This window comes from Thalassophryne amazonica, chromosome 17 (assembly GCF_902500255.1).
Source record: "Thalassophryne amazonica chromosome 17, fThaAma1.1, whole genome shotgun sequence".
NCBI classification, from domain to species: Eukaryota; Metazoa; Chordata; class Actinopteri; order Batrachoidiformes; family Batrachoididae; genus Thalassophryne; species Thalassophryne amazonica.
The window spans coordinates 51021344-51048552 of NC_047119.1; the positions used below are offsets into that span (position 1 = coordinate 51021344).

The window sequence follows — 27209 nt, forward strand, 5'->3', positions numbered from 1 at the left end:
TTTCAACAGTCATTGATGATATGGGGCTGCATGTCAGGTAAAGGCACTGGGGAGATGGCTGTCATTACATCATCAATAAATGCACAAGTTTACGTTGATATTTTGGACACTTTTCTTATCCCATCAATTGAGAGGATGTTTGGGGATGATGAAATCATTTTTCAAGATGATAATGCATCTTGCCATAGAGCAAAAACTGTGAAAACATTCCTTGCAAAAAGACACATAGGGTCAATGTCATGGCCTGCAAATAGTCCAGATCTTAATCCAATTGAAAATCTTTGGTGGAAGTTGAAGAAAATGGTCCATGACAAGGCTCCAACCTGCAAAGCTGATCTGGCAACAGCAATCAGAGAAAGTTGGAGCCAGATTGATGAAGAGTACTGTTTGTCACTCATTAAGTCCATGCCTCAGAGACTGCAAGCTGTTATAAAAGCCAGAGGTGGTGCAACAAAATACTAGTGATGTGTTGGAGCGTTCTTTTGTTTTTCATGATTCCATAATTTTTTCCTCAGAATTGAGTGATTCCATATTTTTTTCCCTCTGCTTGGTCTAAAAAAGTAACCGTTACTGCCTGCCACAATTTTTCTTCCCTGATTTCTTATAGTGTTTCTTAAAGCCAGAAAGTTGCCATTTGAAATTACTTTAGCTTTGTGTCATGTCTGTGATCTGCTTTTTTTTCTACAAAATTAAACAACTGAATGAACATCCTCCGAGGCCGGTGATTCCATAATTTTTGCCAGGGGTTGTAGTGAGTTTTTTTGGCAGGTTAAAGTGTTATGGTCTGTGGATAGAAATTGTTCTGGTGACTCGTTTTGACGTACAGAGCTCTGTAACATCAAAAAGAGGGGGCATAAACAGTGTGTGTACAGGGTGTGAGGGGTCTGCAGAGATGTTACCAGCTCACTTCCTGGCCCTGGACTGGTATAAGTCCTGGATGGAGGGCAGTGTGGCTCCTATGATTTTTTCTGCAGACCTGACAGTTTGTTGAAGTCTGTGTCTGTCATGTTTGGAGGCAGAGAGAAACCAAAAAGAGATGGAGATGCACAGGACAGACTGGATGATGGATGTGTAGAAGATGATGTACGTAGAAAAAGTGTAGAAGATTATATAGGCTTTAAAGGATTATGTCAAAACTACTTCACGGATTCTCACCACATTTGGACCACAGACAGATATTAGAGCGTGGAAGACACCACTGAATTTGGGAGGTGATCCAGTGTCGCCGACCAAACAGTCCCCCCCTAAAATTCGGTCCGCCCTGCCTTCACTGCGCATGCATCATTAGCCGTGGTTCACGGATTATCGCCTCGTTTCTGCTTCAAACTGCACTCCAGTCATCCATCTCAGCGACAGATATCTGAAGCATTTCCACATAAATTCAGCATCATTTCATCAAAAAAGGCAAAGGAAGCGATCAGAGCGCCCCAACTACACAAGCTGATAGCTGATGCTTTCACTGCACGTCGGTCATTTCAAGGTGTCACCCAGTGTAACCCACTGACTTTAGAATGATTTAAGAGGCTTTACCTTGTCATCTGATGGTTAATAATCCCATTATTCCCTTTGATCACTGTGGGTGAAGAGAGTTTTTTAGGGGGGATCATTCGGTCTGCAACACCAGATATGGATCTGCATTCTGGATCAACATTTCCCTTTATATACGCTTTGAAGGATTATGTCAAAACTACTTCACAGATTATCACTAAACTTGAACAACAGATCGATATTAGGGCATGGAAGCCTCCATTGAATTTTGGAGGTGATCTGGATCCGGACTGGCAGACGTCAGAAATCTCGGATTGCTCTTGTGGACTATGTGATTGCTTTAATGTAACCAGGACAGAGTAACTACTAAATTATGAATTTGATTATTCTTGTGACTATGAATGCTTTGAAATTATGCACAATATGAGCGGAGCTTCTTCTACCTGGGCAAGTATCTTTTTGACTGAACTTTGACTTCATGGACATGTTTAATGATTCATTCATTTGATGTTAAAATATAAAAGGAAACAGCTTTTTCAACTAATAAATAGTTGTTCTTTAAAGAGCCTTTGTTTTATTTAGACATGTAGCAGCAGGTGTTGGTTTTCAGAGACAACAGGTGAGCTGAACCATCAGGACATTGAACCAGATGAAGTCTCCTCTGCAGTTTTGTCCTCTTTGTGGAGTTTTGGAGACACTTTCCTCACATTTTGAGCTGAGCTGAGATGTTCTCTTCTTCCTGCTGGGCTTCAGATTTTGGTGTTCAGCTCCATCACTGGAAGTTCTGAAGTGCATCTCGATTTGCAAGGTTCTCTGCACAGCAAATGTTGAAATGTTCCTAATGTGGGACAGGTGAAGAAATATATTTCTTAAAATATAAAGAAATATGAAACAGTTAAAAAAAATCTAAGTTATTTAAAGTTGAGACTTTTCTTGTGGTCAGAGCAGTAACAATTCAAAAAAAAATTTGGTAAAAAAATAAAAATAGATTGAACAATTTACAAATATAAAATGTTAACTCAGCTCAACTGAGTGATTCTGCAGCTAAAGGCTAAAGCTAAACTAATGGTTAAATTTTCAGCTGTGCACTATGTCATGTTTTATTGTCACCTCAGACAAATTTGCAGTAGCGCCGTTGCTCAAAATGTGTGTGTGTGTCTATATACAAAAGTGAAGGATTTCGGATTGAGTGGGTTTTCTCAATAACACCAGCTACTGTGTCTTGCTCTGCCTGTGGCCTGAATACCAGCCGCTGTGTGTGTGTGTGTGTGTGTGTGTGTGTCTCTGCCGGGTGTCGTGGTCTGAACGATACCTCCTCAGCTCGGCTTCACTCCAAACAGTCGCTGAAAAAAAAAAAAAAAGTTTGTCCCAGCAGGGTGATGTCCTTCACTTGTTCTTCTGCTTTTTTCTCCTAATATTGTGGTTATGACTGGCAGATTGTTTCGCTTTTTCCTGATGTGAATCCAAGATGGCGATTATCGTGCTTGTTCACCAGGCCCTCGAAAAGCCAGATAGTGACATAGAACCCCCTCCACTTGCCACGTCCAGTGCATTCAACGTGTCCAATCTGGTGTATGCATTGGACGCATCCAACACAATCGAATCTGTCAAAATGGTCGACCGACGGGTTCAGTGTGAAAGGCCCTTTAGAAAGGCATAGCTAAAGACACAAAAGGGATTTGGCAAACAGACTGAAACCAGATTTGTGTCCAATGCAACTTCATACAGAATCATTTGCTATTTTCTGATCTATTGGAAACTGAAACCTTATGTGCCATACTCCAGTCTACTCACCCTAATTATATGAACATTAACAGAGTTTTCTGTCAAACCCAATCTGGCTTGTGAGGACTTTAAGTCTAAGTTAAAACTTTGGTGATTCATCCTTCTGATATTGGCAGATTTTCAAAATTTCAATTTATTTTCATTTATATAGCACCAAATCACAACAAGGTTGCCTCAAGTCGCTTCACACAAGTAAGGTCTAACCTTACCAACCCCCAGAGCAACAATGGTAAGGTAAAACTCCCTCTGAGGAAGAAACCTCAAGCAGATCAGACTCAAAGGGGTGACCCTCTGCTTGGGCCAAAAAGCCTGAAAGTACAAAAAAAAAAAAGAAAAAAAGAATAAGGTTGTTTCAGGAACCACAGTCCGGCAAAAACTGAACAAGAGTAGCATTGCAACTCCTGACCATTTTAATAATTTCATATTCTGCTGATGATTTTTACATTTAATTCATACATAGCATGTTTCAGCATTAAGGCCATGTGTTAAAGCATTTTTGGTGAATGCAGATAGATAAGACAAGCAGTTACGATAAACCAGCTACCTGGGACACCTGAATAACTCCACACATTATAGTGTGTTTTACATAATCAGACAATATCATCTCTAGATAGCGCCAATCTAACAGTTTGATAAAGTCAACCCTTGTGGCTGAAAAATGTCTTGTGCATTAAAATGTTGTTATTTGAAGAATCAGCCAATGTGTCACTTGTTGACCATGTTCTCCCCAAGTGGAAAGCTCTTTAGAACCAAGTTGGAGGGGTATGTAAGGGGTAGGAGTTGACAGATCTAAGCACTATGTGGTCACCCTCTGCACATTTTCCACCTGTCCTGCCCTGGACTCTGGTGTCTTCTGCTTCTTTACTGACTGAAGAGTTAATCAGCTGTGCGGAAAATGGGAAACACCAGTACCAAGGAGGAGGGCAGACCTGGGGTTTAAATACGTCAAGACAGTGATATGGTTTCTCCAAGAGAGACGAAGGATTCTGAAACCACGGAAACACCTCAAAGGTGTGAGCACATTCAACATGACCCTACAGGTGCAGAGAAAAGCACAGGCGTGTGCCTGCACCCCCTTCCCCCCTACCAAAAAAAAAAAAAAAAAAAAAAAGACACCACCCACAGGCACGCAAGGGCCTGCCACCAGGTTGCACAAGACAAGCAAAGCATGAGGCAACTGCAACTCCGTGACTGAGACGGTCGCTCTATCCTCTATCCCAGCCAATGTCAGACAGACTCGTCCACCACAACCCACATTGCGACGCCCCTACATCCTATATGCCACACCCACACCCATGGTATTTTAGTCCATTCAAATTGCAAAAAACAGCACAAGATGATGAATTTGTCATCTGAACATGCAACAAGATGGGACACAAATAAAGCTTTTGTGCTTCTAGAAAGATAAGGACACGGAGGACAGAACACATTGTAAGACAGTGCTGAACATGTGATGAAGCATGTAGAGGAGGAGCTTTGGAATGACAGCTTATGGGGCTGCAAGAAAACTGAGGGACATCATCTCAAATGGAGCAGAAAGACAGTGTGGACAGTAGATAAATCTGATCCTGTGCACCTACCGAGAAATGACCAGAAGATGGAAAATTAAGTAACTGTAGTTCCACAAAAACAAAACAAGAGGGAAGCAATAATACAAATGTCAAACACTCAGTGGAATGAAACTACTTTTTTAATATTCCCCATAGTGTGATGATTTATGACCATCAATGTTATTGTTACATGCAAACCATGCAGCCAAAAACCACAGTTTCCAAATTACAGAACCGGACAATGCGCTATATGCATGTTTTATGTATGAAGGCCAGCTGACTAAAGGCCATCATTTCAAACTGGAACAAACTTTACTTTAAAGCTACAGTGTGTAGGATTAAAATAATAATCATAAATTTAATTTATAGGCCCCTTTCTCAGAACTCAAGGACACTGCACAGGAATAAAAAAAAACCATTAAGACAAAATACGTAAGAAATAAAAAACAAAAAGCTATTAGCTTTTTCATAAAGCTTACAACAGCTTTTCTCAAACAGTTCTGTGAGTGATAAAAAAATATCACATTTTATATTAATATCATATTCTACCCAAAAGTGTTTCTCACACTGTTTAAAAATGACTAAAACATCAAATCGATAGTAGCATATATGTATTATTTTCATTATTAACTCAACTTGTTGGATATTTGGGGAGTTAGGTGAGCCACAAGATTTTTTTTGCTTAAGTGGTACTCTGAAAAAGTTTGAGAAACACTGGCTTACAATGATTGTGTCACATAAACATATGCATTTATTACCATTTGTTCCATTTTTAATCACGCAGTTATAAAAATAAAATATGTTACATCACTTTGTTTTTGCCAACTTTAATATTTGAAATTGACCTTTGCCACCATTTTTTGCCATTTTACCTCATAACTCTGGATCATTCCGTCATAAATAGTCAAAAATATACCTTATTGGAATCTTTATGATCAGACAAATAATGTAATATACTTTTTAAAATGATTAGAGCATTTAAATTTTGACCCTGGTGTAATTCTCCATTGACCCCTACTGGGTTTCAACTACCACACTGGGATGGCCACCATACATTTTGTTTAGGTCATGGTACACTGAGGCTAGATTATACAGTAAGTAGGGATGTCCCGATAAAGCTTTTTTTGGCCCCAATCCGATTCCGAGTCTTCTGATTTTGAGTATCTGCCGATACCGAGTCCCGATCCGATACTTTAAAAAACTGAATGAACAATGAACAAATGCTAAATATATAATATTTTCATTTTAATCACCTTATTTTATTATTTATCACTTACACAGTGCACTTCTCCTTGAGGTAGCTTGAACAATCAAGTAATAATGTACCAGACTTTTAAAAATGTACAAATTTCTATGTTATTTTATTTGTCTAAAAATAAATGTCCAAGGTTCCTTATGTTAAACAAGAAATTATCTAATCTGAAATAAGAGGTGGTTTTAATTTACAGATGAAAGGTTTCTAAAGAACCATTTATTGATTTAGCTATTTTAATTACAAGTGTTCTAAACTTTTTTTTTTAACAGTAATCAGAAATTTTGAGGTAACAAACAACAACAAAAAACAGTTCCAAGGATTTTTCTTCAGAAAACTGCTCTATAAATGAGCAGTCCTGTGACACGTTTCTATTTTGTACAGATCAGTGGTTTCTGCACCGATCTGTTTTGTACAGATCAGTGGTTTCTGCCACTAGTCTTCCATGTTTTGGCCCTACGCATCATTTCTATTGGACAGCGCGAAGCTACGGCACAGTTCAGAGCGTCGAAAGTTGGATTGGGTTGAATTTTGACTGCGGCCCATTAACCTGCAATAATGAGATTGAAATAGCGCTGATCAAAATAATGAGAATAAAATCTATATCAGATTCCTGATTGGGATGCAACATCCGATTTCGATCAAGTCTGAAAGCACGTAATCGGGCCCGATTTCCGATCACATGATTGGATTGGGACATCCCTAACAGTAAGTGTTGTTTTGTCCCCTTAAGTGGTACTGAAAACCTGTGGACTGTATGAAATCCTGGAAACAAATCTTTATGTGTTAATATTCTTTTTTGTACCAGCTGATGATGCCTACAAGTTCTCCAGCAGCAGAGATGCAGGTGGTTTTCTCTTCATGTCTGTCATTAAAAAACAGTCTGCTACATCACAGACACCTCAGCATAGATGAGATCAACTGGATCACAAGAACCACTTTAAAAGGAACAACAACAACAACAACAAAAAAACCTCCAGCAAAAACACTGATTATGATGGAAGATCCACAGAGCGATGTCACAATCTAACCAGCCATGTTGACTGAAAGCCGTTTACTGTGCAAACACAGGACGCACACCGATTTCAGACTGGAGGCCAAGCGTGTGGTACAAAAACAAGCAGAACCTGGTGGACAGGAAATCAGCAGTGCTAATCATCAGTTAAATCATTTATCAAACCAGCTGGACAAACATTCACTGGTTCGATCTTGACAAATGTGAGGATTTACTGTTTTTGCATTTCAAGTGTTTAACATATCTGGGTTTTGGTGCATTTGCCCTGATTTGAAAATTGCAATTTGAGCTCTGAGAAACTGTGTTGAAAATGTTACATTTTTCTCTGACACCGACTTAAAATAAATAAATAATAATTACTGCTACTATACGTCATTCATTCATTCATTTTCTATACCTTCTTATTTGACATTATAAATCCTGTGTGCATGAGCGGAGATGAACAAGCTTTTCTTCCAGAAAATAAAGATTGATTTGATCAGGATGTGCCACTGAAGAAATGGTCCAGACACCTTCGACAACGCCCAGTCATTACAAACTTCAGCATTGTCAACTTGTTCTGGCAATTTTCAAATAGTTCCTGCAAATTTAAAACAACCGGCTTAAAAACTGTCCGTCTTTGAGTTGGGCACCACCTAGTGGCAGACAGTTCACCTGTAGCATGGCTGAAAGTCAAATCGCCCAAACACTTTGCCCCTTTCCCTTCAAAGGGAGGGTACTGGGATTGGGCCTTAATGTCACCACAGAGCAGCATGAACCTTCTGTAATAGTCTGTCTGTGGAGATATCTTCAATATGCAAAAAGCAATTTCAATCAAACTTTGTGAACAAAGTCAGTGGACCATCCTATTGCAACACTGACAGTGTTAAGATCACAGGTCTAAGGTCAAAGGAAATCTCACACTAATCCTAAATACTTAAGAACTAGATGAGATACTGAAACAAGTTTTCTAGACAGACCTCTGCTGCCTTGGAACTAACAAATCTATTAGATCTCTGACATGAAGAACGTCATGTCATCCATCCATTCATCTGCTACAGTCAGGTGTTATGGGCAACCCCTTGTCCCGCCTTGACCACTTGGGTGTCAATGACCTACAGTACCTGTGTGCTGGATTATGCTCAGGAAATGTTGCTGCACGGTTGTAACGTCACAGCCAGCAGAGGCCTCATCTGGGTCCTCTGAAATAACAGCTGTCTTGAAACAGAGTCATTTCAGCCGTGCTGAGGGAGTCTCTGGAGAGACTTAGTACCAAATCTATCCAGTCATCTCGCCACAGGGCAGTGGTGCCGATTACTGCATTTATCTTTCCTGAAGAACTTAATGCTGAGTGCACAAGAAGAACCGCTCTGATTAGAGCAGTGCAAGAAGAAAAGCAGCCTGGTATCCCGAGGGGGAGAAGAGAGAGAGAGAGAAAAACCTTTCAAAGGTTGATAAAACATGAGCTGTCAGGCTTAGAATTTAAGCAGGAAAGGCGACACATTGCCTGTGCTGGAACACGAAAACTAAAATCAATCAAGTAAAGTAACAAAGTCCAAGCAGATAGTTTGACAGACACTTAATGACAGTAGCTTAGACGTCAGCGCAGGGCTTACTTATGAAAACGTAAAGGTATTCATGGGTTGCACCTTGAAGTTGCCCTCTGGCTGTCCAACGTGGGATCTGAGCTCAGTTTGTCATAATTGAGTTGTCACCTCAGGTACAGTCAAACTAATCAAGATAAGGATCCTGACACCTTTATTGTCCTAATGGACATCTACAAATTCGATGTGATTAAATGTCAGGAGTAGTATTATTTCATGCACTTGATTCAAAGTTTTTTTTAACTTTAACTTTCAACTTTTTTGGTTTCTGAAATCTTTTTAGATCATTTTCACAGAACATTAGTTGTCCATGCTATTTGCCCTATTGCTATATCCCATAATCCTTTGTGCGCCAGAGAGTTGCTGCAGTCAAAACAACACAGAGAAACCACATGATGATAACTGCAAATGAACATTATACTACTAAAATGTATTTTTTCTGCTTTTCATCCCTTTAATAAGAGACTGCGTGCATGAGACCTTGAAAAATTGCTAAAACAAATATTCCAAATACGTAATCCGTGTCTGCTACGTTTAACCTGCGTGGAATTTAATAAACGCAAACCAGATTTCAGACATTTATATATTACTCTGGAACAAACAGCACAAACAGTGCTGTAAAGGACAATAATCAGGACATTAAAGAGCAAACTTCACTTTCCCACAGAATGACATGAACAGGAAGCAATCGCGGCTCACAGCAACTCGCACTTATAAGCGTCTCATGTTTACATAAAACAAACAATAACAACACCTAAAAACTCATAATATATCCATTTGAGTTATATGCTGCGTTCACACCGGGCGTGACGTGATGGACGCGAATGAAGTGACGCGAGTGAAGTGATTTTGAGCGATTGGCGCGTTTGTGGTGCGATATTGCGTCGCATCACGTCGCGTTGCCCTCCTCTCCAAGTTGAAAAATCTGAAGTTTTTCGTCTCATCGCGCCGCGATGACCAATCAGGGACTGAATATGACGTGACGTGGAGATGTCTGGAGTTTGACTGAAGATGTGAACATGTCCTGTCTCGGGTAGCAGCCTGTGAGCAGGACTTATGTCTCTTTTGTCCTTTATTTCACAATTATGAGTTTTTGGAGCGAGCAGCAGACCTGCAGCAGTGGGAGCGGAGTTTCTTTTTATTTTATTTTACGTGAGTGCGTGAGCGAATCGTCCATGGAGATTATTTTACTTATTAACTACACAGATGTATAATAAAACAAATGGTGACTGGTTTCTAAACACAATTATGACAGAGTTTTTGGGGGAAGAGCGAGCTGCAGCCCCACAGCAGGCAGCAGAGTTTCTTTTTTTTTTTTTTTTTTTTATTGTTTACATGTGCGCGCGTAAATGACGCGGAGGTCCTCAAACTGGGTCCTGCAGAGGTGGAAGGACCGCTGAAAGCAGCCGTCATCCAGACCCAGCTCCTGCAGCAAATAATGATACTCCCTGAATTGGGAACGTCTCATGACGTTTGTCAGCTTTCCACAACAACTCAGTCCATGTGATCAAGGTCCGTCATGTTAACTTAACTGACAACCGGAGCCGGCGAGCGGAATGGAAGCTCCTCCTATTTGATGACGCACTAGGGTGAATTTTTGCAGCAAAAGCAGAGCAACACACCGGGCGATGGTGGCGTGTCCGTCGCCACGCGACCCCCGCGAATTTGTAGCGTCTGATCGCGCCGGTGTGAATGCGGCTTTAAGGGCCTTTCACACTGCAAGCTTCAGCGCGACCCTTTACGCCCCACAACGCATTGTAACGCCAGGCCGATGCGTTTCCGACGAGTCGTGATGTCAGACGCATCGCTTCGGAAGGGACAATCTACTGACATCTCGCAGCGTGGAGACCTCTCTGAAGTTTTGCAGTATTTTGCAGGATTTGAAACCTCAATAGGGCGAATACACAATTTGTCATTGCTTTTTGGCACTTTGTTTCCAACTGATAACTGGAAGATTGACAAACGAGCATAAAATTGGAACCTCTATCCAGTTTTGGTGGTGTAGGTAAATTCATAACAGAAATATGAGAGTGATTGAGGCATGTTTGATAAAGATGTAATGTAAAATATATATTAAATGGGGTTTTCAATGGACACAGAATCTGTAATCGGGGGCCCTGTTTCATAAAGCAGTCTAATGTTGTTTATTTGACTAAACTCACTTCGTCAACTTATCTTTTGACGTTAGTTGCACAAAGTGCTTAGTTGGGTAAAGTTTCGCAATACCCAACTAACGTTTTTAGCCCAGTACAGAGGAGGCTAATCTTATTTTAGTCAAAAAAAAATTCAGTGTCTTACCTCAAAAAGGAAGCAATCATGTACCACCAATTGATGGAGAAGGAAGGAAGAAAAGACTTGCAGCAGAAGCAGGTGTTCCGGGACCGGAATAATCCATTGGAAATGTTTACGGATGCGAAGGTTGGGAGTGCTTCTCCTCTGCTGCGATGGACTCTGCCATGTTTGAAGCAGATGGCTCAACCCAGAAGTAAACAATACAGTTGTACAGTGAAGGCATTTTTTGACAACGGCACTCGCGAGGCCGCTATGACTGTGAAAATCGTTGACTTAAACATAAAATCACTAATTTGCAAGTTTAGCTGTCGATGTGAAACAGAGATTAGATGGATAATGTTGGGCGCCTAACCTTAGTCGACTAAAAGATTAGACCGCTTTATGAAACTAGACCCAGATTAGATCCACATCAAACTTTAAGAGCTGATAAAGGATACCATTCTACATAACACTCTCAAACACAAAAGAAATTCTAAGATTTATAAATTTTTGAAAATTTGTTGAATATTAAAGGACAGGAATTTTTACAATATTTTACCTGACTTTAACCTTGAAAATTTAATCAGTTCTTGCCTATCAGGATATGAATCCTCTGTAAAAATTTCATACTGATATATGAAAAATTGTGAGTTCCAGGCTATTCCAAACAGACAAACAAACAGGGGCGAAAATATAACCTCCACTTATCTTCATTGGTTGAGGTAATAAAGGATCTGTCTATTGATCTATCTACCCATCCATCCATCACCTCAATCTTACTTCTCAACCAAATTTCAACCAAGCCTGTTTGTCTTGTGAGATAAGAAGTAAGGCCAGATACAAACATTAGATCCTGTCCAAGGCAACAAAACTAGAAAGAAGAAGAGATTTTTAATGAAAGCTGAAGAGATAAAGAGATGCATAAATGGGTGGATATGTGGTGAGCTGACTGAACCATGATGCAGCATGCAGGCGTCACGGTGTAGAGACCCCAGCAGCTAGAGGAGGCCAAGGACACACCCACATTTCACCTGGCTGCAGCAGATGATTAATTTCAAGAAGTGGGGATGCACCGGTTGACTGCCTGGGTGATTGCCATCCAAGATCCAAGGCGGTTCTGTGTTGTCGTGGTAACAGTAATCTTACAATCAATCAGATGCATGCATGATACAAAACATTACACAAGAGCACCCAAAAATCAAGACTCGCAGGATGACATCAATTAAAAAGCAGGAGGCTTGTTTCTTCTTTAGCTGCTCATATTTAGACAACAAATCCAAGTTATGTCATTCATGTAAGCTGCACGTTTCACCAGTTTCATCGAGCCATATAAGGGTCAGTGAAAATTGAGATGCTGACCAAACAGCGGTGCACATGCATCCGACTGGCACGAGACCACATTTAATCACCCGACATCTATTTAGCGCATGCAGTCAGTTTACACGCGTCACAGCTGCAGCAGTTAAAGGCGGACTCCTGGATCCAACAACGAGGTATTTTCTAAAATGATGAGTTTCAACATTATGATAGTTGAAATGTGTCCCACACGGCTAAAGGGCTGCCAAGTGATGTCAGGCCGTGCTATCCGCCCCGCGTCTGCACCAGATTTATTTCTGTGTTCTTGCCATGGCTAAAGACTCAGCCAAACATGCGCCAAGTGTTGTTTTACTGCCCATACAACATGCCTGTGAGACGGTGTGACGAGCGTTTAGCTTAATAAGACAAGCCGTGCATCACAAAAAAAAAACAAAACAACAACAAACAAACAGGAATGGCACCAAGGTAAGAGAGTACGCTTGCATGATTTTTTTTTATGCAAAATACCCAATGGCTGCACACATGTATGAGAATCTTCCTTAAGTAGGACTTAATGAGGTTAACATCTATCTGAACGTGCAAAATTATGTCATTTTTAGATATTGCAGCATCATTACCAATTCTCATGAGCTGCTCTCTATTGGTATAAGTGTCTTTTATTCAAGGGTGTTTAGTGTCCCTATTTTGTTTTTTTTCTTTGTTGTTGTTGTTGTATGTATGGTGTTTTGTTTCTTTTATCTGGACTTTAAGTCTGTAATAAAGTTTATCTATCTATCTATCTATCTATTGATTAGTTCTTATGTGCTTCTGAACATGGATTTGAACTTCCAATCAAATTCCATCAAGACCAGATATCTTTTAAAAATTTCTTTCTGTGGTTGGGAAACAAATGAAGTGTGTGTAAGACAGGCTGTCTGCAGCAGACAGCCAGCCTGTTACAAGCAAGTGGACCAGTGGGAATGTCGGGTTGTGGACTTGAACAGTGTAGCTTGGGACTCCAGCAAGGATGGCCGCATTGCTCCCCTCTCCTCTCCCTATTACCCCCCCCCCCATGTCTCTCCACTCCCCTCACCCTGGCTTCCTCCTTGCCACCTCGAAGGCAGCGCAGTTTTTACTGCTGCAGCCTTCGACCCCCAAGCTGGGCGGCGCGGACCCCTCCTGCTGTGGCCTTCACCCACTTTGTCTCAATTCAGATGACAGACTGCTTCAAGTTTAGTGCACATAAACAATGTCAAATGTATATGTGGTGTCTTTAATTTTGATGTGTGCCATTATTATGGTAAACAAATAATAATTGTGGATTAATTGCTGTATCTGGTCTGAGGTAACTGGAGTGTAAACGTAATTGCCCTTTTTGGGATCAATAAAATTGTCTGAAATCTGAACATTTTCAGTGACTGTAGGTCCGATTGCATTATTAAACTGGTGCATGCGTTCTTAACATCTCTGTTGGACAGTGAAATCATACATTTGTTAGCCAAGTGTTGGTATGGCATTGAGAAATGGGAAATGTGGAGCAGCAGGACGAAGAGACCTTGCAATCAACAAAATTTGCAGTTACAAAAATTCACATACAACTAAGAATAAATACTGTTGCATAACATTTCTTCCAGTGCTGACACCAGATGCAAAGCATCACCACACAGCACAAATATCATTCATGAGATGTCATTTTCACAGCCAGTGTCCATGATCCATGTGCGCCCATGGGCGTGTTGGTCTTAAAATTATGTGTGGTGATGTGCAATGTGGGCAGGACTCCCATCATGAGGCAACATGAACTGATTCCACCATAGAGCACCAAAATTCTGGGCTAAAGTTCAGAACAGAGCGTTTCTGTCCATCAGATATTCACATCCACGTTGGCCTCTTGTGTCATCTAGTATCTGTACTGGATTAGTCAGTCCAGATAAGATCCCTTGAATGGATCCCTCTCCCACCCAACTAAATTCAATACAAACACCAATGATAACTTAAACTAAATCCAGCCACTTTTCACCCTGAAACCACACTTTGTGCTCAAATTACAAACCGTGCACTTTAGATTAAGACAGGCCCTAGTAGCTCTGTTACTCACCTTCACAGAAAAGCTGTAATATGTAAAGAAACTCACACAGTACACAGAAACTGGACACAATACTATACGTGTGAATGCTTCAGAGTGCATCCACCAACAGCAGCACAGGAGAAAATATGAGAAATCTATTCAGTCTATTCACTACTTAACTGTCTCTCTTTTCTGCAGACTGTTTGCTGCAAATGAAGCTACAACACACGCTGAGAAATAAAATGTTCACTGAAGCAATGTTGTAAAAGTAAAAACATATTTAATAATAATAAAAAGCGGATTCTTTCATTTTTCCTCTAAACTGTCTGTACATCGTCAGCCAGTCATATACACCATCTGGTTCCACTTACACAGAGGACATTATAGACCAGGAAGTTGTCTTGGGTCCACCATGTGGTTTGCACCGAGGCCTCCCCACCTGGTTTTGTTCACACAAATCTAACCACAAAGTACAATCCACTCAACACCCAGAAGCAGGCCAAAGATCCAGTCTGCGCACACCGCTGAGAACATTACAGGGTCTAGATCAGGACTCAAAATGCACCAAGAGTGCAGACATGTTCGTCCATGATGCCACAAGCAGACGTGTCTCTGGAAACACTGTAAAGTGCCAACACCGGGAGCAACAACCTTGCTCAAGATCACTTTACCAATGGTAATGAGAGAGACCAGTGCTGCTGTGCGTTCTTGTAGCTCACCTGCACTTACCATATGGTTGGGAGTTGAACCTATGACCCTCTGATCACTCAATTCCTTCTCCCCCACCTCCTACATCAACAGCTTCCACCATCTCCAAACTGTGTGCACACACGGGCGAGTTTCCAGACAGGTGTGTGAATTCTCCCCGCGCCTGTTTCTATAAACGTCACCTCGTGGACGCGACGTGCACGTCTGTATCTGATCTCTACTACACTTCACAGCAGTCTGGTCTGCGCCTGGTTGTACTGCAGGATTTCAAATGTTCTGGACAGAGAGGATCTGCTGACATTCTTTGGCCCCCTCCATGGGCAGGACAAGATGTTTTTGAAGTTTAACCTAAAGCACATTTATGCCATAATGCAAATATGAAGAACTAGAATTATGAAGAAAAAAAAGCTTAGCAGATATTCCTGTGAAATTTTGTCTCCCTGAACTTATAGTTGTGCTTATAAACCACATGAAAAGAACATGCGGTTCCTCTTAAATAGGTGCACACACGCACAGTCAAAAGGTGCCTCAGCGGTTTCCACTGGCCTGCAGCTGTCTGAGGGTCTGGGTGATGCCTGTGAGACCCACACATTTCTTTTAAGGACTGTAAAACTTTTCTTGCCAGCTGTTCTGCACGCTGTGCTCTAAAGGTACTAAATTTCACAGGGCCAGATGTTGTAACGAGCTCTTATAGATAGACAGTGACTACATCAACTGTGTGCCCTGAAGGGACAAAACTCTGGAAGTTTCCATTCCAACTGATCACAGCAGCTGATTTCAGTAATGTGCACCAGTCTGAGTCCAGGGGAGGAAGTCTGTGACTGAAGACAGGATCTCCCCCATAATTGTATAGGCCCAGTGGAACACAGGCCAAAGCCAGGGGCTGACAGGCCTGATATTCTAGAAAGTGTCGTGACACCTGGGTAATGGATCGAGAAGGGGATTGCCTGTTTGTGTGAAATACGGTGGGGACCTTGTGTGCCCCATGGCCACTATAGTAACCATGAAGTCCTAACAGGAACCCTGAGCACAAAACAGCTAACACAGCTCTGGTGAAAAGAGAAGTCCTCAACAGTGGATCAGGCAGAGGAGGCTTGTAACCCAAGGGGTGTGAAGGTGGATGAAGGCTGCAGCAAGTCCTCAGAACCTGGTTGTCTGGGATTTCCCAGCCATCTGACCAAGCTAATGATCTGTCAAGGACTATGTGTTTGTCAGCATGCAATGGCATTTCCACATTAAACAAACTCAAGCACTGGCATCTCTAGATCAGTCCTGGGTGGAGATTTTCTATGTTGCACTGGACAACAGAGCATGGAGAGGATACCTACAGACGCACACGTGAAGAAACCTTAAATTAATCATTATACATAGATAACATGGTGGTGTTGTGGTCAGCATAGTTGTCTCATGGTGAGAAGGTCTTGGAGTTGCTTCCCGCCTGGTTCTTCTTGTGTGTAGTTTGGATGTTCTCCCATGTTTGCATGGGTTCCCACAGAATGCTCAGACTTCCTCCCACTTGCAAAGACATGCAGGTTAGGTGAATGGGTGACTCGACATTGACTGCCGGTGTGAGTGAGTTTGCTGGTCTGCATGTGTTGGCTCTGTGACAGACCAATGCCCTGTCCAGGATTAACCCTGCCACTCACCCAATAAGCACAGGGATACAGCTGATAAGCAAGTTCAGAAAATGGATGGATTGATCATGAGCCTTATTCCAGTTTGGTCCCACTGCTCTGCCCTGAATTAGAAGTGGGTTGTTGATGAAGAAAAGATGCAACAACTGGCCTTTGAGTGCAAAAATAGCCCTAAATTTGACCAAACAAAAATGCAACAAATAGCTCGTCTCCCACTCTCGTACATCTCTCAACTGGATTCCGGTACAACATTGGTCCAATGGATAAATGTGCAGTCCTCCATTCATATGCCTTGGTAAAATGTAGGTGATTTATTTTGCAGCCGCTCTATTGGAAGAGTCTTCTTCCCAGATTAAATTTGCATAAGAAAATAATTGTGGATCGTCATGTGCAAAGCTTCAGTTAAGGCTGTGTCACACACAGCCTTAACTGAAGCTGTGTTACTCAGTGTGTCACACACTGAGTAACACAGCAAAAAAATTAGTTACGCATTTAAATATTTTGTCCGTTGGCAAATTCATCAGTCTCCTGTGCCAATGGACAGATGATTTCACACTTCATATATGCTGGATTTCAGCGGAGTTTGCCGTGGTCTGAAAGCACAATGCAATATTTCCTCACTGTTCGTGCACGAGGACATCAAACAACTCCGCTGTGCCTCCTCGCTAAGAGAGCAGTTTACTGTGAAGAGCCCAGATGCAGCTTTTTCTAGGTCGTATTAACAATTGTCAGGACACGTCTCTGATTACGTTAATGAGTGAGTGCCATTTATGTTACTTAAACTAGTCCCACCCCAACGGGCTGTCATCTACAACAAAATCCATTGTTATGTTGTCAGACTTCAGGACAATCTTCCATATTATATATATATATCACATCTGTACAAAATAATGCCAAAACTAATCGCCCGGTGCCGACACTTTATTTCAGGATGGGTTTGAAGTGAACCTCAATACATCAAAGCTAAGTTTGGTTTTCTCTCCGTATGCCGCATGAAGTCCAACCGGGGACGCTTTAACAATAACATCCTTTGTCAAAAAGACAAATCCACTACACAGGAATTCTAATTTAAACACCATCTGAAAGGGAATGTATTTCATCAAACCCGAGTAAAAAGGAATGCTTTGTGCACACCGAGTGATGAAGTACAGCTATGGCTCTTCTTCACTAAGCAAAGGAACCTTTCTTTCTGCCGCCACTACTTCTGTTCTCTGCTGATGTGTCATCATTAAAGTTTCTCCAAATCAGTGCAATGATGGCAAACAGCCACCACACCACTGCCAAATGTATTATTATTGTGGGAAGTCCTATATAAATAGTCAGAATTATTAGTATTAATAATGACTGTCTGATTTTCCGGTATATAAATTGTTGTAGTGGTGTAATTTAAACAAATACCACCTACAAGAAGCAAGAAGCAAGTCCTAGGCACTGAAGCCCATTGGTGTTAATCCCGAGATTCCACAGTGTGAAGTGGATTACAGTCTATGACTTCCCTTGGATGGGATGCCAGCCTGGCGCAGGTGACTTTCCCAGCCAAGGCTGTAATCCATTTACAGATGGACTGAGATCATGCAGAAGTAACAGGAACCACAACCAGGATTCAAACCCAGGTCCACATACTGGTAGACCTGTTTTATACCTACAAGAAAAAAAAAGTCTAAATCTGACTTTTTAAAATTTAACTTTGTAAGTCGGTCTCTGACGTTTTAATTCAAGGCTATGTTGATATGCTGGATTAATCTAAAGCATAACCACAAATGAATCTTAAGCCCCTTTCACACTGGTTCTGGGTAGAGTTGCATTGTGCTGCGTATTGAGTACGCTGGAATGACTGCGTCATGAAAAAAATGTTGGGGGCAGGGGTAGCTTGGCCCGCCTCGTCATCTTCTGTGGTTTTGAAGCTTCACTGCCAGCAAAGTTCAGCAGGATGAGTGAAATCAAGCAATGCAGGTATGTACTGATAAAAAAAAAACCTAAAAGGATTTTTTCACCGGACTGGTGTAGGGTAGCATACGATTGGGTCTCGTTTGACGGCGGGTGCTAAAAGGGTAAAATATGATGCATATGACATAATTTCTCTACGTCGGGGGAAAAAACACAGCATTTTCTCTGAGTTTTTGGGCAAATTAAACTCAAACAAAGTGAAAATGCAAAGAAAGTGATGATGCGGTGGGAAAGTGGACATCTGTTGCAGTTTGTTTATGTCCCGGAGCACAAACATGTCGAGGCGGTTTTGCAGGCGAGAGAAAACACTCTGGTTAGCTGTGTAATACTTACCGACACAACGTCTTCCATTTACCTCGTCTTCCCTTCTCCACTGGGAAAAAAAAAAGACCCACTTTCCATGACTGCTTTGGTGATTGCAGCCGAAAACAAAACGGTACACCATTTTTCCATATGAAGTTATGCTGTGTATATATATTGCACAAAGTGGTCAAATCCTGCAATATCACACAGCTGCTACGTCACAGTGAAATGCTTGAGGTGGATAAATAATTAGTATTAGGTTATAGCTGAAGATGCTAACGCTAAGCGCAACACCGCCAACAGGTCAAAATGCAACATTACAGGATTGTTTGGCCTCTTTGGCTGAAGTGTGCGCTCTACAAGTGCTTTTTTGAAATTGAGACTGTACTTCATTTGACATTCAATAGTCGTTTATCTATGACGACTGATGATTATATCCAGTGAAACTTTAAGCGCAGACACTTTGACAGCTGCAATGACGTCATTTTGAAAACAGAACAATCAACTCAATTAAGCATGTTGCTGACACACACAACAGTGCATGTGACAAAAATATAAACTGTGACAAAAAAAAATACACTTTGGCAATTAACCAAGCTTGAAAATCACATAATTATGTGAGTAGCTCCAATAAAACAAAGGAAATGGGAACAAATGATGGAGTCCAGGTGACGTACGAAAGCATTTCATGTGATTTTCAAAAACTGACAACAAAATCTGACATATATGTTAAATTTCATACAATCAGGAAATCCAAATTCCACATCTAGATCTCACAGAATGTGTTCTCTGCTTGTGTAGACTTGCCCTGAAAAAAGGTTTAGCAAATAAATAAATAAATAAATGCAAACTTTTGATTTTCCTTTGCAGAACAACAACAGTGACGTCATCAGGTCGGAGGCTCTGGCGGGTAAAACGTTTGATTGACAGATGAATGAGAGTCAGGTGTTCATGCGCTCTTACCGGTCTGCAGCATCCCAGAACCGGATTCTTCCCTGAAGTCCTCCAGTACTTCATCATTTGAGACGGTCCGCATGAGGCCAAGAAGACAAAGTGCTAAAAGTTCCCACATCTTCTCTGTTACACGTTATTCAAAGAAATCTACAGAGACGTCTGAACACGTGACAGAAAAAATAAAAACTCCCACACTTTGTCAGCTTCCTTTGACTCTTCTGTAGAACTAAGTTGGAACTCCTTCTCCTCCTCCTCCTCACATCTCTTCCTCCTCCTGCAAGCAGCAGCTTCTCACCTCCTGCACTGACATCACCGCGCGTGCCCATCACACGCCCCGCCCCTTTGTCGGCTTTGAACTATACGTGCAGTAGGACCTCCGCCCACTTTGTGATGCTATTTTGTGGATTGTGAGCTACTCTGCATATATATATATATATATATATATATATATATATATATATATATATATATATATATATATATATATATATATTGGCACAGGTTTTCACCTCTTCTCCTTCTGTGTTTTTCTCTAGCTCTGCTCCAAAATTCAAAGTCCCAACCTCACTAGACTGTGAATTCTTTGAACTCTATTTCGAATAAACATGGAATTGATCAGCTGGTCTCTCAACACTACTGACATCATTTTTCCAACAAGTAAATCAGGGCTGGGGGACCCTGCGTGCCCAAATGGAACCTATCCTGCGGGCTATGTTCTCATAACCTGGTAGAAAGGGCGCTTTGTGTGCTTGGCACCACTTTTCATGGAAGACGTTGAGGATTTATTTATTCTTATTTGCCTTTATGGTAGGCGCTGCCGTCCTACCGGAAAATTGGCAAGATGGCTGCCACACTACCACAACGCCACGTCTGTCCATCATGATTAATGAGGTGAGCAAGGCGGACAATCTCAGACTGCCTTAACTTTTGCAAGTTGGAAACCATCTTGGAGCAAATGTCTGCCCTGTAAAGGAATTGATGTTGAAGACCAGTTTAATATACACAATTGGGTTTGTACAGCTGAAGAGAGACCGTATTGGAATTTTGTGCCTCTCTGCTTAAACCAAAACATGGCAGCCTTATCAGCTACCAAAGGTTGAAAAGGTTGAAATCCCCTGAAGGATTCAACGGCCTTGGTGAAGATATTCGGGTCCCTCTTCATCTGCCCCTCCCTTACTGTCGTCAAGGCCACTCACATGGACAGAGACTGATGGTAAAAGGACTGCATTTATATATTTATATAGCGCTTTTCCATCTGCATCAGATGCTCAAAGCGCCTTACAATTATGCCTCACATTCACCCCAATGTCAGGGTGCTGCCATACAACGCGCTCACTACACACTGGGAACAATAGGGGATTAAAGGCCTTGCCCAATGGCCCTTAGTGATTTTCCAGTCAGGCGGGGATTTGAACCCATGATCTTCTGGACCCAAGCCAAACACCTTAACCACTAGACGCATCCACCCTTACTCCTCCTTTGTGTTTCTGTCCCCCCCCCAGGCCCCCGCCCACACCACTCCCTTCCCCTTCCAGGGGGCAGCGCAGCTTTAGCTGCAGCAGCTCCCAGTTCACCCCCAAGCTTGGCTGCGTGGCCACGTGCTGCTGTCTCCCCCCCCCACACACACACACACTCACATTGCCTCAGTTCGGATGATGGATTGTTTCAAAGTTTAGCATACATAAACAATCAAATGTATATGTGCGGATGTTTTCACTCTGATGTGTGCCATTATTACGTTCAACTAGTAATAATTGTGGATTCATTGCTGTATTTTTGTCTGAGGTAACTGGGTGTGAAATGAATTGACTTTTTAGGGATCAATAAAGTTGTCTGAATCTACTGCCCCCTACTGGTTGCATGAACACTGGCATTAAGCATCCCTTACTGGATGCTTGAGGTGAACTTGATCACACCTGATATATTTAGTTTCTTTTAAAAATTTTCACGCTGTCAGGACTTGCTTGAGTTTATCTACATCATGTCATACTAAAATATGACACTATTCTAAGTTATCAATGTGTTTTTATGCTTGTTAAATGCTCTGTGTTTCATATTTTATATATGGGGACTACAGATGTAAAATAGCATTGTGCTAATTGTGCTAAATCTGGCAAGTTACGTTAAATTATATATATATATGTACTGTCTATAAACAATTGTACATTCATCAATATGCACTGTCCCTGTCAAATAAACCAATAATGAATGAATGAATGAATGAATGCTACACACTTATGAGAACGCACTCATGAAGCTGTCATGCAAAAATCACTAATTAGCAGTAAACTGCCCTGATGCACGAGCTGAAAAATGCATCCAGAAGAATGAAAAGGTGGAACGCTACACACTTTTGACACAAAATTCCTTCGCATTTGATGTATATTGCACAGACACATATGTCATAAATTCACATGTTAACATCCCATGCACACTTTGTGCAAGTGCCAAATGTACTTGGTGGATTGTTGGTCTTAAAGTTATTAAAAGTGAAACCATTTGCCTCTTTTGGAGTTCTACCACTAAATGTAATTGTTTTTATATCAAAACCAACCTTCTTACAAAGTTCAGCAGGAAATCTGTCCCTTCGTTTCTGAGCAATCCTGCAAATAAACTATACCTTGGACACAAAAACAAAACCATCTTTGCAAAAAAAAAAAAAAAAAAGCCCACAGCAATCTTTGCAAGGATGTATTTTTATTATCCTGGAGGAATGTAGCCTGTTCATCTTAATCATCAAGCAGGTTTTTACAAAAACAACAACAACAAAAAACATTTTCTTCTTCTATTTTAAATTTTCAGTTGTTTCATCCAGGTAGGCATCATGCAGTCCTCAAAAACATGCCCTCCGAGTCTCAAATGTTTATAGCGCATGTTCCTTTAACTATACATCATATAATACATTTAAAATTTACAACTCTTCACGCATAAATTTAAAATTTGGTCTCAGTCACGCTAAAGCCTGAACCTGGAGGTTCCAGAGGGTAAAGCTACAGGGCAGATGGAGTGTCGTCTTGTTGCATAGCCCTACGTCAAGTCAACAGTCAGCAGCAACAACGCAACTCTTTAGTTTACCTGTGGAGACACAAACAGGAACTTTGCCTACAAACCCTCAGAGGAACATAGCAAATATGGCAGAATTCATGATTCTGATGAAAAGTTTTTACTAATTTATGGTTTCTTTCTTCTTTTTTTAAAAGTGTTTGGCAGTATATTTGAAAGAGAAAGGCAAAGGCTGACCAAACATCCTGAAGCCAAAGTACATACTTTTTTTTAAACAAGACCCTGGCATGCATTACAGTGCTTGTATCTGCAACTGCAAATGACTGACAAGATTCAGTACAAAAACATTTTTTTTTTTGCATTCTGTCCATTACACCAGCTTCAAAGAAGTGTTTCATTCCATTGACTTTCCCTCATTTGTGTGTAGTAATGTTCATCCATCCAAAGTCATGCTGCATCTTGGAAAAACGAGGCACTTAGTATTCATCCACATACACCGGAAGGACTCGCCATATGTGCACTTAGATCACTTACATCTAGGAGGTTTTACAAAAACATCAAAATCAGCTCTGGTCCTGTTCCAACCCAGCTTAAATCTAGATTTTATATATATATATATATATATATATATATATATATATATATATATATATATATATATATATATAAAATTTTTTTCTTATTTCACAGGCAGTTTTCTTGCTACTGTGCAGTATTTCTCAAAAACCATCTTGAGTAAGTTTTCGATACCTGTTGTGCAGTGATTTGGTGAGATCCAAATAGTCCAGCAGATATGTGTAAGAATCATTCAGTTTACGATCCAACCACCAAATTTGGTATAAAAACTCTGGAGAAGTCCTTTTTTTCAAAAAGCCATTAACCACATGAAATTTTAATTTTTGGGGTGTATAATGCTGAAGTGATTGTTTTATCTGTTCACCAATCCATTGCAAATTAACATGCCTTCTAGACTCTTAAACACTGTTTCTCCTCAGTTTCCATCCTTATCCAGCCGGATCCAGACCACCTCCAACATTGGGATCGGGGCCATCCTGTCCCAGAGGGCTGAGGGTGACAACCGCCTCCATCCCTGCACCTTCTTCTCCCGGCGCCTGTCTCCCGCTGAGTGTAACTATGACGTGGATAACTGAGAACTCCTGGCGATCAAGGAGGCATTGGAGGAGTGGAGGCATTGGCTGGAAAGTACTGCAGTTCCGTTTATAGTGTGGACAGATCGCAAAAACTTAGCTTACATCCAGTCAGCCAAAAGGCTTAACTTCAGACAGGCCAGGTGGTCACTATTCTTTGGAAGGTTCAGTTTCACCATCACATACCGTCCAGGGTCTAAGAATATTAAACTGAATGCTCTCTCTCGTCAGTTCCCCCACAGAGATAAACCATCACCACCAGACCGGATCCTGCCCACTAATCTGGTAGTGGGCAGCCTCACCTGGGACATTAAGAGAGTCTTCCAGGAGGCTCAATGCCAGCATCCTGATCCCGGAGACTGACATCCCGGGTGACTATTCATTCCACCAACCGCTTGTTCCAAGGTTCTTCAATTCTATCATTCATCCAAGATATCATGCCACCCTGGGACTCGTAGGACACTGGCCTTGGTGTCACGCTACCTTTTGGTGGACCACCATCCAGACAGATGTGAGGGATTTCATCCAAGCCTGCGCCATCTGCGCCAGGGGCAAGTCATCACATCAGCCACCGGCCGGCCTCCTCTGACTGCTGCCCACATCGAGTCGCCCCTGGTGGACTTCCGCCATCCAATGGTCACACCACCATGCCCACCATTGTGGACTGCTTCTCCAAGGCAGCATACTTTGTGGCCCTGCCTAAACTGCCATCTACCCAGGAGATCGCCGACCTTCTATTCCACCATGTTTTACGCCTGCATCGCATTCCTTTGGACATCATGTCAGACTAAGGACCCCACTTCACCTCTCACATTTGGAAGACTTTCTGTGTTGCACTCAAGGTCTCGGTCAGTCTCCCGTCCCGCAAACCGAGAACTTGAGTCCACCCTCCGGTACATCACATCTTCCCATCTGGCTTTGTGGAGTTCTCAGCTGCTGTGGGCGGAATATGCCCATTACACCCAAGTCAGCACTGGACTCTCACTGCACGAGGATTCCCTGGGATATCAGCCTCTCCTGTTTCCAGCATAGGAAGAGGAACTGGCAGTGCCAGCAGTACATGCCCACCTGCGGCACTGTCAGTGGGTGTGAAAGGTGGCCCGTTCCACCCTCCTCCGGATGAGGGACTGGACCAAACGCCATGCAGATCAGTATCGCACCCCAGCCCCCCAGTACCAACCAGGCCAAGAGGTGTGGTTATCGGCCAAAGACATACCACTCAAGGCAGAAGCACACAAGTTGTTACCTCAATTCATCTGTCCCTTTGAGGTGAACTGGGTGCTCAGTCTTTCCCAGTCACTGAGGATCCATCCTACTTTTCACGTCTCAAGCCAGTACACACTAGCCCCCTGTGTCCCCCAGCCGATCCCCCTCCTCCCGCCTGGCTCGTGGATGGCTATCTGGCCTGGACTGTGTGGCTGATCCTGGATGCACATCGTCGGGGGGGAGGGGGTGCTCCTGGATGTTGCAGGGCCTCATCTTGGACCCTCCCTGCTACATGACTTCTATTGTGCCCACCCAGGGAGGCCTGGTTGGTCGCACAGGGGGCTCCTGTTGTGTGATTTTCATACTCAGTTCTGAATCGTCCTGTTTTTTTTTTTTCTGTCTTCTTCAACGCTCCTGCCTCCGTCAGCTCTGTGTGCAGCCACCTGGTGTCGGTTCCCTGCCACCTCCGTCATTCTGGTCCAGTTGATTTCTCCGGACTCCGGTGTCACATTGCACATTTCCAGATTCTGTGAATTCATTTGTACAATAAACTGTTATCCTGTTTTCCACCTCAGCTCCCAGCATTCTTGGCTCCTAATTCGGTTCATTTGGTTCAATTGTACACCATTATTAAACCCTGACACCCCAAACACTATCACACATTGTACTGCATGTGTGCACATGTATTAAAAACATGCACAATCCATCTAAAAAGCATGAAAATATTGTCTGCAGTTAATTGCAAATCCCCCTTAGTCCACAGTACAATATTTAATAGGTACAACATTGAAATTAACCAAGACTGTGCAAATATATGATGAAAATACATATTTTTTGGGTGCCATCTTGAAAAAAAATGGCTGCCATCTTAAAAACTGAAGTCGCTAATGGAATTTTTGCAAAAAGTAGACCAAGAAGTACCATTATGCCAAATTTGGTGCTTGTATCACAAAATGAAAGATTCTTATGATATATGCGTTTGTCTTCTGCAAGAAAAGATATAGGACAAAACTAAGTTAAATTAGGTTGAAAATGCACTTTTTTAAGACTACGAGGTTACAGTAGTCAATGTCAGTCAGATTTCGGGGCACTGATAGAAAGTCTAGGCTGTCTCATTCATTCTTTAAACGATTCATGATTTTTGCATTACAATGCTTTTTTTTTTTTTTTTGCAGTTGTCAGCAACATTTTACACAAGTTTGAGTTTTTTTTCACCTTACAACTCAAACCACTAGCCAGGAAGGGGGTTGGGGGCTCCAACTCCCTCAGTAACCCTTTTTCCAGCTTCCCTGAAGGTTGCATACAATTGTTTCAGCAGCATTTACATGATTAAATATCAATGTGAAGTAAGGCATACAATAATTTGAAAAATGTTTGTGCATCTGTTTGTTCCACTGCTCCTCTGAGATGCATGGGCCACTTTCCCCCAAGCGTGCTGTGTGCATGTAGGTCAACCCCAAAATTGCCCTGAAGGGGTTTGTTTTGGCAAACATCAAGGTAATTGGAGCCAAAGGTAAAAAAATATTTGGTTTATCTGTCCATTTCTTCCTTTATTCTTCTCCCATCCTTTGGCTGATTTCCACCAAAGTTGATATGTGAATGACAGTCAGTGCCAGAATTGTCCTTAAAGGGTTTGTATTTGGAAAAACTCAAAGTTGTTGGTGTCCAAGATTAAATTATGAGTTTCACTTCGATGACAAACACTTCGCACACATATATGGATGTGTCGTGTGGAATTAACCCAGGTTACACCAGATTTAACGAATGGCAATCATTGAGGGACAAGGTCACTGGGGTCAATGGATAAAATGTAAAGGTTTTTTTTCCACTCCAATTTGCATCAAACTTTCCACACATATGGGGTGGGCTCCCAAATTTGTCAAAGGCCAGTGGTTGAGGTTAAGGTCTGTTCGTTGACCTACTCTTCTCAGGTCTTTTTATTGATTTCTACCAAGCTTGGTATGTCAATGAAGGTGGCTCCTGAAATTCCCATTGAAA

The 27209-nt window shown here is 41.8% G+C and overlaps 2 long non-coding RNA genes across 2 annotated transcripts; one reads left to right on the forward strand and one right to left on the reverse strand.

Moving 5' to 3' along the window:
- Nucleotides 1-2896: 2896 nt before the first annotated feature.
- LOC117530147 lies at nt 2897-11430 on the reverse strand. Its single transcript, XR_004566196.1, has 3 exons — nt 11418-11430; nt 4537-4540; nt 2897-3017 (listed from the first exon to the last, which is right to left on the reverse strand). It is a non-coding gene; the product is annotated as an uncharacterized LOC117530147 (long non-coding RNA).
- On the forward strand, nt 8120-26426 carry LOC117530143. Its single transcript, XR_004566192.1, has 4 exons — nt 8120-8129; nt 17123-17133; nt 19564-19568; nt 26267-26426. It is a non-coding gene; the product is annotated as an uncharacterized LOC117530143 (long non-coding RNA).
- The last annotated feature ends 783 nt before the right edge of the window (nt 26427-27209 follow it).